Raw genomic sequence first — 5,694 nt, 5'->3', positions numbered from 1 at the left:
AAATATGATTTGATTTAGTCAAAAAGTTTTTAAAATCTAGTTGTTTTTATGAGTCAAATCAAATTTTCAATTTAAAAATCTTATCTTCTCAAAATCTTTTTCAAAATCATATCTTTTTCAAAAATTTGATTTCAAAATATATTTTCTAACTTCTTATCTTCTTATCTTTTCAAAATTGATTTTCAAATTTGTTTCAACTAACTAACTAACTTTTTGTTTGTTTCTTATCTTTTTCAAAACTACCTAACTAACTCTCTCTCTCTAATTTTCGAAAATATCTCCCTCTTTTTCAAAATTTCTTTTTAATTAACTAATTATTTTAATTTAATTTTCGAAAATTACTAACCTTTTTCAAAAACTATTTTCGAAAATCACTAACTCTTTTTCAAAAATAATTTTCGAAAATTCTCTTTCTCTCCCATCTCCTTCTATTTATTTATTCATCTAGTAACACTTCTCTTCATCTCACATCTCTGCTCTCCTCACCCTTGTGTTTCTTTCCTTACATTACATTCTTTTCTTCTTCTTTCCTTTTACTCACACAGGGACCTCTATACTGTGGTAAAAAGGATCCCTATTATTATTATTTTTCTGTTCTCTCTTTTTCATATGAGCAGGAGCAAGGACAAGAATATTCTTGTTGAAGCAGATCCAGAACCTGAAAGGACTCTGAAGAGGAAACTAAGAGAAGCTAAATTACGACAATCCAGCAAGCACCTTTCAGAAATTTTCGAACAGGAAGAGGAGATGGCAGCCGAAAATAATAATAATGCAAGGAGGATGCTTGGTGACTTTACTGCACCTAATTTCAATTTACATGGAAGAAGCATCTCAATTCCTACCATTGGAGCAAACAATTTTGAGCTCAAACCTCAATTAGTTTCTCTGATGCAGCAGAACTGCAAGTTCCATGGACTTCCATCTGAAGATCCTTTTCAGTTCTTAACTGAATTTTTGCAGATCTGTGATACTGTTAAGACTAATGGAGTAGATCCTGAAGTCTACAGGCTCATGCTTTTTCCTTTTGCTGTAAGAGACAGAGCTAGAGTGTGGTTGGACTCTCAACCCAAAGATAGCCTGAACTCTTGGGATAAGCTGGTCACGGCTTTCTTAGCCAAGTTCTTTCCTCCTCAAAAGCTGAGCAAGCTTAGAGTGGATGTTCAAACCTTCAGACAGAAAGAAGGTGAATCCCTCTATGAAGCTTGGGAGAGATACAAGCAACTGACCAAAAAGTGTCCTTCTGACATGCTTTCAGAATGGACCATCCTGGATATATTCTATGATGGTCTATCTGAGCTATCAAAGATGTCATTAGATACTTCTGCAGGTGGATCCATTCACCTAAAGAAAACGCCTGCAGAAGCTCAAGAACTCATTGACATGGTTGCTAATAACCAGTTCATGTACACTTCTGAGAGGAATCCTGTGAGTAATGGAACGCCTCAGAAGAAGGGAGTTCTTGAAATTGATACTCTGAATGTCATACTGGCTCAGAATAAAATATTGACTCAGCAAGTCAATATGATTTCTCAGAGTCTGAATGGAATGCAAGCTGCATCCAACAGTACTCAAGAGGCATCTTTTGAAGAAGAAGAAGCTTATGATCCTGAGAACCCTGCAATAGCAGAGGTAAATTACATGGGTGAACCATATGGAAACACCTATAATCCCTCATGGAGAAATCACCCAAATCTCTCATGGAAGGATCAAAAGCCTCAACAAGGCTTCAATAATGGTGGAAGAAATAGGTTTCACAATAGTAAACCTTTTCCATCATCCACTCAGCAACAGACAGAGAACTCTGAACAAAATACTTCTAATTTAGCAAACTTAGTCTCTGATCTATCTAAGGCCACTGTAAGTTTCATGAATGAAACAAGGTCCTCAATTAGAAATTTGGAGGTACAAGTGGGCCAGCTGAGTAAAAGGATCACTGAAATCCCTCCTAGTACTCTCCCAAGCAATACAAAAGAAAATCCAAAAGGAGAGTGCAAGGCCATTGACATAGTCAACACGGCCGAACCTAGAGAGGAAGTGGAGGACGTGAATCCCAAGGAGGAAGACGTCCAGTGATCAATAAAGAGTTTCCCTCTGAGGAACCAAAGGAATCTGAGACTCATCTAGAGACCATAGAGATTCCATTAAACCTCCTTATGCCCTTCATGAGCTCTGATGAGTATTCCTCTTCTGAAGAGAATGAGGATGTTACTAAGGAGCAAGTTACCAAGTACCTTGGTGCAATCATGAAGCTGAATGCCAAATTATTTAGTATTGAGACTTGGGAAGATGAACCTCCCTTGTTCACTAATGAACTAAGTGATCTGGATCAACTGACATTGCCTCAGAAGAAACAGGATCCTGGAAAGTTCCTAATACCTTGTACCATAGGCACCATGACCTTTGAGAAGGCTCTATGTGACCTCGGGTCAGGGATAAACCTCATGCCACTCTCTGTAATAGAGAAACTTGGAATCTTTGAGGTGCAAGCTGCTAGAATCTCATTAGAGATGGCAGACAACTCAAGAAAACAGGCTTATGGACAAGTAGAGGACATGTTAGTAAAGGTTGAAGGCCTTTACATCCCTGCTGATTTCATAATCCTAGATACTAGGAAGGATGAGGATGAATCCATCATCCTTGGAAGACCCTTCCTAGCCACAGCAAGAGCTGTGATTGATGTTGACAGAGGTGAATTAGTTCTTCAATTGAATGAGGACCCCCTTGTGTTTGCAACTCAAGGTTATCCTTCTGTAAACATGGAAAAGAGGCACAGTAAGCTTCTCTCAAAACAGAGTCAACCAGAGCCCCCACAGTCAAACTCTAAGTTTGGTGTTGGGAGGCCACAATCAAACTCTAAGTTTGGTGTTGAACTCCCATATCCAAACTCTAAGTTTGGTGTTGAGGAGTCTCAACAATGCTCTGAATATCTGTGAGACTCCATGAGAGCCCACTGTCAAGCTATTGACATTAAAGAAGCGCTTGTTGGGAGGCAATCCAATTTTTATTTATCTAATTTTATTTTATTGTTATTTCATGTTTTATTAGGTTCATGATCATGTGGAGTCACAAAATAAATATAAAAATTGAAAACGGAATAAAAAATAGCAGAAGAAAAATCACACCCTGGAGGAGGATCTCACTGGCGTTTAAACGCCAGTAAGGAGCATCTGTATGGCGTTCAGACGCCAGAAAAGCACAGTGAAGAAGAGCTGGCGCTGAACGCCAGAAACAAGCATATGGGCGTTGAACGCCCAGAACAAGCATCAGTTCGGCGTTTAAACGCCAGAATTGCATGCAAAGGCATTTTACATGCCTAATGGGTGCAGGGATGCAAATCCTTGACACCTCAGGATCTGTGGATCCCACAGGATCATCTCAGCATCTGTGGACTCCACAGAATCCCCACCTACCACCACTCACTCTCTTCCATTTTCTCAATAAACACTCTTCCCCAAAACTCTTCACCAATCACCTCAATCTCTCTTCCCTATCACCACTTCACCACTCACATCCATCCACTTTTCCCCACAAACCTACCTCATAAACTCCACCTAACTTCAAAATTCAAAATCAATTTCCCACCCAAAATCCACCCTTATGGCCGAACCCTACCCCCCTCCCTTCCCTATATATAGCCTTCCATTCTTCTTCATTTTCACACAAAACAACCCTCTCTCCCCCTCCTTGGCCAAAACACATCTCTCTCTCCCTCTTCTCCATTTCTTCTTCTTCTTCATCTATTCTTTCTCCTCTTGCTCGAGGGCGAGCAATATTCTAAGTTTGGTGTGGTAAAAGCATAAGCTTTTTGTTTTTCCATTACCATTGATGGCACCCAAGACCGGAGAATCCTCTAGAAAAGGGAAAGGGAAGACAAAAGCTTCCACCTCCGAGTAATGGGAGATGGAAAGGTTCATCTCCAAAGCCCATTAAGACCACTTCTATGATGTTGTGGCCAATAAGAAGGTGATCCCCGAGGTCCCTTTCAAGCTCAAGAGAAATGAGTATCCGGAGATCCAACATGAAATCCAAAGAAGAGGTTGGGAAGTTCTAACAAACCCCATCCAACAAGTCGGCATCCTAATGGTTCAAGAGTTCTATGCCAATGCATGGATCACTAGGAACCATGATCAAAGTAAGAACCCGAACCCAAAGAATTATCTCACCATGGTTCGGGGGAAATACTTAGATTTTAGTCCGGAAAATGTGAGGTTGGCATTCAACTTGCCTATAATGCAAGGAGATGCACGCCCCTACACTAGAACGGTCAACTTTAATCAAAGGTTGGACCAAGTCCTCATGGACATATGTGTGGAAGGAGCTCAATGGAAGATTGACTCCAAAGCAAGCCGGTTCAACTAAGAAGATTGGACCTCAAGCCTGTGGCTAGAGGATGGTTAGAGTTCATCCAACGCTCCATCATCCCCACTAGCAACCGATCTGAAGTTACTGTGGATCGGGCCATCATGATTCATAGCATCATGACTGGTGAGGAAGTAGAAGTTCATGAAGTCATCTCCCTTGAACTCTACAAAATAGCCAAAAAGTCCTCCCCCATGGCAAGGCTAGCTTTTCCTCATCTTATTTGCCATCTATGTTACTCAGTTGGAGCTTTCATAGAAGAAGACATTCCCATTGAGGAAGAGAAGCCCATCACTAAGAAAAGGATGGAGCAAGCAAGAGAGCCCATTCATGGAGCTCAAGAGACACATGAAGCTCATCACCATGAGATCCCGGAGATGCCTCAAATGCATCTTCCTCCACAAAACTATTGGGAGCAAATCAACACCTCCTTGCACTCAAAGTGGATTTTTTGGAGCTACAGAACTCAAAATGGCGCACTTCCAATTGCGTTGGAAAGTGGACATCTAGGGCTTTCCAGAAATGTATAATAGTCCATACTTTGACCGAGTTTAGACGACGTAAAAGGGCATTGAACGCCAGTTCTACGCTGCTGTCTGGAGTTAAACGCCAGAAACACGTCACAAACCAGAGTTGAATGCCAGAAATACGTTACATCCTGGCGTTCAACTCCAGAAAGAGCCTCTGCACGTGTAACATTCAAGCTCAGCCCAAGCACACACCAAGTGGGCCCCGGAAGTGGATTTATGCATCAATTACTTACTTCTGTAAACCCTAGTAACTAGTTTATTATAAATAGGACCTTTTACTATTGTATTAGACATCTTTTGATCATTTTGAGATCTCTAGACCTCCATGGGAGGCTGGCCACTCGGCCATGCTTACCCTCCATTCACTTATGTATTTTTCAATGGTAGAGTTTCTACACTCCATAGATTAAGGTGTGGAGCTCTGCTGTTCCTCATGAATTAATGCAAAGTACTACTGTTTTTCTATTCAATTCAACTTATTCCGCTTCTAAGATATTCATTCGCACTTCAACCTGAATGTGATGAACGTGAAAATCATCATCATTCCCTATGAACGCGTGCCTGACAACCACTTCCGTTCTACCTTAGATTGAATGAGTATCTCTTGGATCTCTTAATCAGAATCTTCGTGGTATAAGCTAGATTGATGGCGGCATTCATGAGAGTCCGGAAAGTCTAAACCTTGTCTGTGGTATTCTGAGTAGGACTCTGGGATTGAATGACTGTGACGAACTTCAAATTCGCGAGTGCTGGGCGTAGTGACAGACGCAAAAGGAGGGTGAATCCTATTCCAGTATGATCGAGA

At 41.0% G+C, this 5,694-nt stretch overlaps 1 non-coding gene across 1 annotated transcript; it reads right to left on the bottom strand.

The window, feature by feature from the left end:
- Nucleotides 1-1,143: 1,143 nt before the first annotated feature.
- Nucleotides 1,144-1,251, bottom strand: LOC148543976 (small nucleolar RNA R71). The gene has a single exon (XR_015900636.1). It is a non-coding gene; the product is annotated as a small nucleolar RNA R71 (small nucleolar RNA).
- Between the last annotated feature and the right edge of the window lie 4,443 nt (nt 1,252-5,694).

The sequence above is a fragment of the Arachis ipaensis genome, chromosome B9 (assembly GCF_059453495.1).
Source record: "Arachis ipaensis isolate K30076 ecotype BB chromosome B9, ASM5945349v1, whole genome shotgun sequence".
Taxonomy (NCBI): Eukaryota; Viridiplantae; Streptophyta; class Magnoliopsida; order Fabales; family Fabaceae; genus Arachis; species Arachis ipaensis.
Note: the sequence above shows the minus strand (reverse complement) of the source record. Positions and strands in the feature narration are given on the sequence as shown.